Source organism: Carlito syrichta, unplaced genomic scaffold (assembly GCF_000164805.1).
Source record: "Carlito syrichta isolate Samal-C Ts95f unplaced genomic scaffold, Tarsius_syrichta-2.0.1 Scaffold303317, whole genome shotgun sequence".
In the NCBI taxonomy this organism is placed as follows: domain Eukaryota; kingdom Metazoa; phylum Chordata; class Mammalia; order Primates; family Tarsiidae; genus Carlito; species Carlito syrichta.
The window spans coordinates 202,583-213,297 of NW_007247413.1; the positions used below are offsets into that span (position 1 = coordinate 202,583).

General features: G+C 41.6%; 1 protein-coding gene across 1 annotated transcript in view; it reads right to left on the bottom strand.

Annotated features, from left to right (window-relative positions):
• The window catches only part of GALNTL6 (polypeptide N-acetylgalactosaminyltransferase like 6), a 217,525-nt gene that overhangs the window by 55,181 nt on the left and 151,629 nt on the right, over window positions 1-10,715 (bottom strand). The gene's annotated exons all lie outside the window — the stretch shown is intronic.

The window sequence follows — 10,715 nt, forward strand, 5'->3', positions numbered from 1 at the left end:
AATGATGCAAGTAGCTGGTCCTCACTAGAGTTCACTAGTCTGTCAGCAACGGGAGAGCAAAGGCTGCGTCTGAAGTGCTCACCACTCCTCCGTGATCAGCAGAGTGCCTGCCCCATGAATATTGGCTGAATGGAAAGAGAGGCATGAAAATGAGAGCTTGACGGGCCAGAGAGCAGTCACGGCTCCTGAAAGAGACAGGATGGTCTGCAAAGCTCCACAGGGATCAGAAAAAAGGAGAATTGTGCTGGTGAAGGGATGTTCAGTTATGGAAAGGCAGAGAAAGGTGGCAGAAGAAAGTGCCGGCAGTGCCATTCAAATGCGGCCCAAGGTCACCAGAGACTCCAACCCTTCCCTGCTCAGTGGCAGGGTTGTCCTGGGGCGGAGCCGAGGGTTCCGCAGCCAACAGATGTGGAGTATTGCTCTTTCTGGCAACACACCTGTTGGCATTCCTGATGATGAGAAACATCCTCTTCGCCTTTGTTCTGATTCTGTGTTCATCAAACAACTTTTTGACTCCTGTGTAATCTGCTTAAGAGAAGGTGCTGATAGATGGCTTTTATGTTTTCTGTTTCCTTGGACAGTGATTTCTCACGCAAGATCAATAAAGAGGTGTCCAATGAACATCAGATGCCACACAGTTTTTTGAAGTCAGACACACCGATTTCATTCACACGTGAAGTTCTGGCTTGTGACATTGACATTCTCATTGTCAATCAACAGGGGGCATGTTGGTGTTGATCTCAGTCTCCTGTGCATTTTAGTTAAGGACAGCCTATCTCTTGGGGCCTGATCATTGGGAGTTTGAAAATCTTGAAGGAGGAGAGTCCATTTCACGCATCCAGGCCTTTCTTGGCTGGTGACCCTCAAACTTTTCCATTTGGCCGGGCTGAAAACAGTGATGCTGAATTTATTTCTGGGAGCCAGCAATCTCAGATGAAAGTGCAATGTTTTCTCGGAGTATTCTTTTTATTAAAAAAAAAAGTCACACAGAGTGCTTTCTATTCCACAACCTATCTATTCTGTAGCAATGTTATTTTCATAGGACGTTATTTTGCCTACTAAACTTTGAGTACAATTGATGTTCTGGAATATGCTGCTGTTTCTCGTGGTCCTGTGTATTCCTGGCATGTGGTTAAGTACCCTGTGGGGACAAGCTAGGTGAATTTGAGAAGCCCTGCCTTAGACATCTGCTTAACTGTGTGACCATTATGTGACTTGTGTGTCTCAGGGTTTTAAATAGTTTTATAATTCAAAAATCTATTTCATGATTGCTGGCTACTTAACTTCCCCTAGATAGCATTATTTTTTATACCAGAAAATGAACTGATTGCTTTGACCTTTTAATAATTAACTCAGATTTCTGCAGAGCAATTTTTGTTGAGGTGATTAGACTCTCCCCTGTGCCTGGTTCAATAGTGATTTTTTTTAGTTCTCTCTCTTCTCTCTCTCTCTCTCTCTGTCACCAGTGTGGCTTCTATTACTATTTAGTTAAATGATGAATAATTGGAACATATGTTTCATGCACTTCTGAAGGATTAAACTGATTATAGTAAGCATTTGAGTTATTCTATAACTTTTATCAAAAGTGATTTTATTTACCAGTGAGAAAAAGGAAGGTCCTCTAGTTAATAATCAGTGCTCCAACCCTTGGGGGGCGGTGTGTGAAGGAGGGAGAGAGAGAGAAAGAGAGAGAGAGAGAGAGAAAGAGAAAGAGAGAGAGAAAGAGAGAGACCATATCCTGGTAGACAACAAAGTGCCATCTGCTTGTATGTTATTCAGCATCTTTTCTCATGTTATTCCACACTGGTTTTAAGATAGAGCCAATAAATATCCTAAATACAAACTTCGAGTGAAATATTATATTATTGAAGCTTTATGCCATTTCACCATAACATGATATGATGATATGTTTCAAAATAATGATTTTAGTTCTAGGGTGCAAGGAAAATAAAAATGATATGGTCACCAAAAAGCACGCCTATCCTTTCTCTTTCTCCATAGTTACTATGTTCCCATGTATCTTCAAAAGCATTGCATTTAAAAACACTTTTTTATTGTGAAAATTTCTATGAGCCTTTCACTGAACCTGGAAAACCATCAGCATTTTGCAGTATGTCTTCATCTATTTATTTCCCAATCTCCCAATTTTGCTGGAGAATTCTAGTGTCAATACCACATAACATGTCATTTCACCCCTAATACTTTAGTAAGCTCTCAAAGTGAAAAACAGACAGAGGGGGGAGAGAGAGAGAGAGAGAGAGAGAGAGAGAGAGAGAGAGAGAGAGAGAGAGAATGAGTTCTTTTATATATATACACATTAACAATTAACAATAATTATATTAATTACTTAATATCATCTAGTATCTGGTCCATATTTACATTCCCCTGATGGTCTAAAAGTCTTTCTTTGTAGTTTATTCCATTCATGGTTCAATCAAGTTTCATCTCATGGCACTTGAGCCTTGTAAGTATCTTGCCATCTTGAACAGCCATGCTCCCTCCCTGGTTCTCTCCCATGGATTTACTGAAGAAATTAGATTTCTACCTTCTAGATTTGACTTGAGGTGCTATTTAAATATTTCTCAACTCCTGAATTTTCTATAGACTCAAGTAAGAGTTAAAGCCTGGACTAAATTCAGTGTCAGGTGTTTGTTTATGTGTTTATTTATTTGTTTGTATTATAAGAAGAATATTTCAGGGATAGTACTTGATTTCCCGGCTTGTCTAACATGCCTTCACATTGCATCATATCATATAAAAACGTGTGTGTGTGATTCCGTGATGCTTAAATGGATGAGTGATGTAGTCTGATGATTTTATTGTAAAGTTTATCATTCATACTTCATCAGATGATTTTATTATCCAGTGAAAATCAACCGTTGCTTGAATCAGTTATTGCATTAGATGTTGTAAAATGTTGATTTAAAGAATTATATCCTTTTGAATCATTATCTGTATGACAGACTCCTCAATTATTAAGGCTCTTTGGATACCCTGAGATATATATTACAGCAGAAAGTCAAGAAAAATACTTGATTGTTTCCCTTTAAATATCAGCTTTCAGTTGCCATTGCAACTGCCGGTGGTGTCCAGTGAGTTTTATTTTCTCTCTCTTTCTATCTTACCTCCTTTTTAAAAAGTATCATTATAAAAACAGTGTGGCAACTTCTGAAAGAATTAGAAATCGACCTTCCATATGACCAAGTAATTCCCCATTGGGAATATGCCTGGAGGAGCTCAAGGCATTCTACTAAAAAGATACCTGCACACGTATGTTTGTTGCAGCTCTATTCACAATAGCAAAAATATGGAACCATATATTTCAATGGCTGCCCATTGAAGCTGGACTGGATAAAAAAAAGTGGTACATATACACAGTGGAATATTATGCAGCCATAAAGAAGGACAGACATATGGGCTTCACAGCAACTTGGATGGATTTAGAGTCTCTCATACTCAGTGACCTATCATAGAAACAAACAACAAAGAATACCATATGTTCTCACTCATAAGCGGACCTTGAACAATTATCATAATACTATAAGAAAGGGATTGACAGTAGTGGGAAACTGCCAGGGAAGAGGGGGTGGGATTAACAGTTGAGGGGAAACTGCCAGGGGAGGGAGGGGCACACCTCATCAACCAGGGTAATTGCATAATGAACATCTATCTACCTAACCCTGAATTGTACCCCATATCTTTAAAATAAAGAAAAAAAATATTAAAAAGTATCATTATAAATTCACAACTTCTGGTGTAGTCAGTATGTTTTAATTAATGGGGTCACCTTTTTTGATATTCATACTGTCTCATCTATGGCAAGTGGAATCCTTCCAAGGTGACTCCTACATCCTTTTGACATGATTAGCTCTCTTCTCTTCCTGCTTTCTAGAGAAACAAAATATTTCAGCCCATCTTCCACATGTCCTGTCCCACACCTAGAGTCAGCTATTTTCCCAAGAATCCATAGTTCCTGTTAGAGAAGAATGCTAGAGATTATAATTAAGAGCTAGTTGTGCTCACTGAGATTGGATTCCAGACTTTTCCAGTGGACAAAGTTTCAAAATGGGTATTTTTAGAAAGTAGTTGACATTGAAATTTCCAATTCAAGTTTAAGATTAGGATATTTATTTGTTTAATTTTAGGTTTGGATATCTTTTTATATATGCTCAAAATCTAATTTGTTTATAACATCAACATATTTTAAATCTGTGCCCTCGAAAGAAAATTCAAAAAATCGTTCATAGAGATGTGTAATAGATCTACATTATTGATTACACAGCTTAGGTTCTTTAGATTCAACTCTTCTTTCTTGGTTTAAAAGAGGTGTGCTGGTCCTATTATTGGTGTGTTTCTGTCCATTCTCTGATGATTTCCTGCATTTTCCTAGTTATGTATGTTGTTTTCAATGAATTTCAGACTTTGATATCATAATGCCTTTTTTGGCCTCTTTTAATATTTTAACATTTTTTCTCCCTATATTCCACCTTGTTTTCTATGAAGGTCCAGTCCCTGCTTTCTTATTGCTTGACTCTTCCTGGCATATTTATGTATGTTCTTTTATTTTTAATCCTTCTGAATTATTTTGATTTAAGTATGTCTCATATACAGTAGAGAAATAGATTTCCTTTATTAGCCAATCTGAATCTTTTTCTTTCAGCACATTTATTTATACGTTTGATCTCAGCTCTGACACACTGATTTATTATATATTGACTGTTATCTAGAAGATCTCTTACTATGTAGGCTATTTTCTCTTTCTAACCTTTAGTATTTAACATGGATTGTGTTTTTCTCTATGGGTTGCCTTTATACTAATGTTCTTTATAATATCTAAAGTTTCCATTTTTAGATGGTGCCTAAGTATACCCTTCTCTAAGAAATTTCAAAGTTGGCTACAATTACGATCCCTTTTCTTCCACTCCCCTCAGTGTCTAAGCATATGCAATATTCCTTTACTCCTAATTAACACCTATGGGACGATCAGTAAACTTATTATGCTTTCCACTTACTTTCTCCAACTGTTTCCTGGGTTATTTCTACATTGTCAGATCATATAACATTTGTATGTTCTTCTATCCTTATAGTCAGTTTCTTTCTTTTTTTAATGGCCAAGATGTTTTTATTATTAACATGCATACACTGAAAGGTGCAAGAACCACTTCAGAGAGGCTAATCTTTAACATAATTATTATCTAATATTAAAATTCAGACTTTTGGATAAATAGTGTTGCTATTTCTTATTACTCATAGTCTATTTAAAAATCTGTTGTCCGAATATATATTCCACAAACACATATACTTATCAAACTATCTGTTCAATATTAAATATGTAAAGTCACAGCTTCACATTAAAATTTGCAGGCCCTCACTGGGAAGCATATACATTCAAAATCCGGCATCTTAATTTTTATAAAGCTAACATACAGGCTGTGTCTAAATCTTTATTTCACTAAACATACCAGAGTCTTGAAATAAACTAATAATTCTTACAGCCAGTTTCTATCAAATAGCTCTTAGTTTTCCAATGCTTCTTCTCCAGCAGTTTCTTAAGAAAGGCTTTTGGTAAAAATAACCCCAGAATTCTTAAATGTTTATTGCTGTTTCTCAAATGCCTTAGTCTGTTTTGTGCTGCTATAGCAGAATGTCACAGATAGGGTGGTTGTTTGATTGATTAATTGATTGATATTTTTTGACATGGAGTCTCACTCTGTCTTCTAGACTGGAGTGCAGTGGCATGATCAGCTCACTGCAGCTTCAGACTCCTCCTGAGCACAAGCAATCCTCCTGTCCCAGCCTCTTGAGTAGCTGGAACTATACTCAGGATGACAAGTTGTCTCAGGATGAGTGCTTAATGTAAAGATCTGGTTTGATGACACATAGCACTGAAATGGCAAACAGTTCCCTGCCTAGCTGGAAACTGTCCAGGTGGATGAGAGGACAACCTCCCTTTGTAGTTTGCAGAGGAATTTGGGAAAGAGGGCTCTGGTTCTCCCAGGAGAACACAGGGAGGGAGCCACAGTCATTGCGCAGAAAGTGCCTGCATTTACCCTGCATGACACAGCAGCTGCACTCACAAGAAGTTCTTTGAAAGAGGCACCTTCACATCCTCAGGTGGCCTTTGAGATAACACACCTCCTGTGTTGAATGTCTTTTCCTGTAAACTGATAGAAGAGACGTGAACTGTGTGCCCTGTGATGACGTGGGAAGAGAGAGGATGCCAGCAGGTAGAAGCCAGGGGCAGCAGCCGGAGCAGGGGAGGGGAACCGGAGTTATTCAGGGTGCCTGTCTTCATGAATGTTCCACAGTGCGGGGTGACATTAATCTTGAGCAAGGAATTTAAAGAAGCAGCTGAAGTAACTAGGGATTGGCATGAATTTTTAAAATAAAGATTAAAAAAAAAGTTTTGCACGATCGCAAGGTGACAAACGGGTATGCCAAGATTGGCATATTCAGGACAGCAAGCAGGCGCTTCTTAAGAGTATTCACGGCACCGGCTGGAGAAGACGCGCATGTCTGTCTCACATCTTTTATTCCTTCTTACGCGTGATGCTTAGAATTCTGCAGAAACCTTCTTTTCAGACTATAAAGGATTGCTCTAAATGACTTTCACAGATTCATGAATTCTAAGGCAGGGAAGGGGAAAAATAATAGGAAACTCGATTTCTTTCATTTAGCATCTCGACGCCAAAAGAGGCACTCCACAGGCAGGCGGCGTCAGAGTTGCTGTCCATGTTAAACCTGCCTGTCTCCTCTCCAGTGCTTCACTGGAACAACACTCAGGAGGCTCAATACCTCCCGTGGCTCAGAATCTCGTTCTTCTCCCTGGACCGGCCCCTCCCGTCTCTTCGCACCCACGTCTTGTGGCCGAAGACGGAATGACTTCTGGGGAATCCCCTTTTCTTAGACGTGACTTCCATCACTTTGGTCTTTTAAGCGGGAAGCTGGTGGGAAGAGTTTGGAAATTGCTGGAACAGAGGCTTTTCACCTTTGGGATTTCTCCTGCCACCCTGTGGAACCTAATGTTCTGCGCTTTATTTGCCAACTGGATGACCCACCCACCCGATGGTCCGTCAGAAGGAGTTTTCTGGTGTTGGTCACTCATACTACCTTCCGGCTGTGCTCTCCAAAGAGGGAGACTTGGTGTGGCTGAGGAAGGGATGAGAGCTGGGTGTGCTCAGGGGTGCTCCAAAACACAGGTGCACGAGGGAACATGCAGAAAGGATCCCCCTATTCATTAATCTTTCAGTCATCCAACAAATATTTATTGAACACCGACTGCATGCCAGACACCACGTCTTGCTGCCAGAGAGCAGTAGTCATACAACAAATCCACAACGTCCCTGTACCAAGGAGCTTGCTGTCTAGTGGGGGAGATAGACGAGAAACACGATAAACACATACTGCATGTGGCTTGTTCCAGAGTGCTCAGGAGAAAGATACAGGAGGATACGGAGGTGGAGGGTGTTTAGTGTGTGTGTGTGTGTGTGTGTGTGTATTGCTGCAATTTTAGCTAGGATGACCAGGGGAGGCCTCACTGAGAAGCTGACCTTTTGAGTGAGGACCTGAAAGAAGTGAGGGAAGGAGTCACAGGATTTGTGCAAAGGCCCCGAGGTCAGACTGCACCTGGCCTGTCTCAGGGAGGATCGCTTGAGCCCAGGAGTTTGAGACTTGCCTGGGCAACATAGTGAGACCCATCTCAAGAAAGAAAGAAAGAAAGAAAGAGAGAAAGAGAGAAAGAGAGAAAGAGAGAAAGAGAGAAAGAGAGAAAGAGAGAGAGAGAGAGAGAGAGAGAGAGAGAGAGAGAGAGAGAAAGAGAGAAAGAAAGAAAGAAAGAAAGAAAGAAAGAAAGAAAGAAAGAAAGAAAGAAAGAAAGAAAGCAAGCCAGGCATGGTGGTGCATGCCTGTAGTCCCAAATACTCCAGCGGCTGACATGGGAAGATTGCTTGAGCCCAGACGGTCGAGGCTGCAATGAGCCGTGATCATACCATTGCAGTCTAGCCTGGGCAGCAGAATGAGACCCCGACTCACAGAAAAGGTAGGTTATTACCCAGTCTACAGTTAAAAATCGTCTTTTCCGTCCTTTCACCTAGGTGAAGTTGTATTTCCAGTTCTTCACTTAGCTTCTGCGTTAAATGTCCATGGTTCACGTATACTTTCCGGAACCGACTCTGCCTGGGACACAGATATCTTTCAAAATGAGTACTTGCCAGTCCCATTGGCATTTTCTCCCGATTCTCCACCCCTTGCCTCCCTCTGATCTTCCACGGTGTCTCCCTTCGTGCTGTACCCCACGCCTTCACCAAGCAAATACAGCTGAAGGCCGCTGGCCCGTCAACTCTGTCACTATCTTATTTCTTCCTAAACCTAAGTCTGACCTTTATTTGCTTGCTCATCTGAAGCTTTAGGGAAAGACATTTGCCATCATGTTAAAAAAAAAAAGTTTGATCTTCTCAATGTCTGGTTGTGAAGGCAGGGATGGTGAATGGCCACGTCTTCAGGACCGGGGCTCATGTTGGCAGGTGCGAGGCTCTCCAGGGCACAGACACACACACACACCCTGGCACAGCCCATCTGAGCTCTAGATGCTTCTGATTTTGGTGGTTCCTGGGAGAGTGTATCTTCCCCAGACCCTCCTCGGAAGCTTTGAGTCTGTTTCCAAAGTGCTTTATAAATCATGATATGGTTTATTCAGGGAGTGTGGAGAAATGTGACCAGTTGCAGTTTGAAGTTCAGAGCAGCCAGGTAGGAACACAAATTTATGTTTCCACACAAGGCAGAGAAAAGATTGATGAGATGTTGAGCCCAGAAATGCGTCACACAATGATCCCGTGTGGTTTTCAAGTGTAGTTACCAGGCAGGACAGTGCTTAAATCATCACCGAGAGATGGCAAACAGAACCTCACCAAAAACCTTTAGGAAGAACACAGTTCATCTGGATAACAAACTCTTATGCCTTCCCATGCACTGAGATAAGGAAATTCTTTCTGATGCTTGTCTACTTTAAATTTCCAAGGCTATAAGTTAGGCCCAAAGTAGATAGTTTAATGAATATAAGCTAATATTACTGATATTCCAGGGAAGTTTTAATGAAATGTTTAAGATGCAAAGGATGAGATCAAGTTAGTAGCTTGGCTTGTACTAAGCAGACAATGTCAGGACAACACACAGACAGAAGCCGTGGGAGATGGAGTATGTGGCAGTGGTCTTGCCTCTCTCCTTCACACCTGGAGTGTCCCAGGCATGACCAGGTGACCTTCGCAGCATGCCAAACAGGGCACCTGCAACTTGCTGCAGACCTTTTCCACAGGGACCCAGGAAGACTGTCCATGACCTCAGGCCTCCCCTACTATGCCCTAGGGCAATGGTGTTCAGAGTTTTGTAGCCAGACACTAACTAGGCAATGGTATCTCCTCCTGCCCCCACCAGAGAACCAAAGACACTGAGGAGAAACTCCTTTGCTGGTAGGTTGACTCCGGGCATCTTCAGGGCTGGAGACCTGGGCTGTGCTGGTGTCCAGTCTCCCACATCCTCTGCTAAACCCAGGTTAAACTGCCGAGACAGACCCATGCTACCCAATCTTAGTCTTATGCCAAAGGCTAGATATTCCACATTGAACACCTGGGGCTATTCAGCTCTTCCCACCTTAGATCACGAAGTGAAATTAAGCAGAAGCATTCAGAGGTAGAAAGGTTGGTGCCTAGGTGAAGAACCATGGCGGTGCCCCTGACCATGGTTCTGCGTGTTATAGAAATGCATTTCTATACGAATCTGCACAGCATGCCTGGCTAGGACAATCTCCAAGCCTCTTCACCACCCTGAGTGTGTGTTTACATGTGGCGACAAGACTGTACACAGAGGACAGTAAGGGAGGTTATCACGGCTACCACGCTAATCCTCTTACAAGCTCCTACGGCAATCTCACTCATCTCAAGTGAAACTATTTTCCAGGAATGTTTAAAAAAATCCCTATGTTCTCACTCATAAGAAGACCTTGAACAATTATCCTAATACTATAAGAAAGGGATTGGCAGTCGTGGGAAACTGTCAGGGGAGGGAGGGAGGACACACCTCATCAATAAGAGTACCTGATCTCGCTGGGCTCGGTGGCTCAGCCTGTAATCCCACACCCTTGGGAGGCTGAGGTGAGTGGATTGCCTGAGCCCGCGGGTTCGAGACCCGCCTGGGCAGCGAGACCTCATCTCTACAATAAATAAAAAAATCAGCTGTGCGTGGTAGCGCATGCCTGTAATTCCGGCTACTTGGAAGGCTGAGGTGGAAGGATCACCGGACCCCAGCAGGTCGAGGCTGCGGTGGCCGGGAGCGGCCACTGCACTCCAGTCTGGGCGACAGAGTGAGACTCCAACTCAAAAAAAAAAAAATAAGGATAATACACCTCTGGTTTCTGGGGATTAACAAGAAAAATATAAACAAAACACATGAAAAATATCGTGAACTCAACAAATATCATGTCCCTTTCTACTCCTCTTTGGTACAGAGCAATGTTCCATTTGGATTCACTTTATTTTTCTACATAACACTGTCAGTCATGGATATAATATACTGATTTTTTTTATTTTTTATCACTCCCATTCAGGATGTAAATCCCTTGAGGACAAGAACTTGTCATTTTCTTTACTGCTGATTTTTTTTTAATGGTTTTGTGGGGTACAGTTAAGGGTTAGGTGTACAATTACGTTTCATTCAGGCACCCT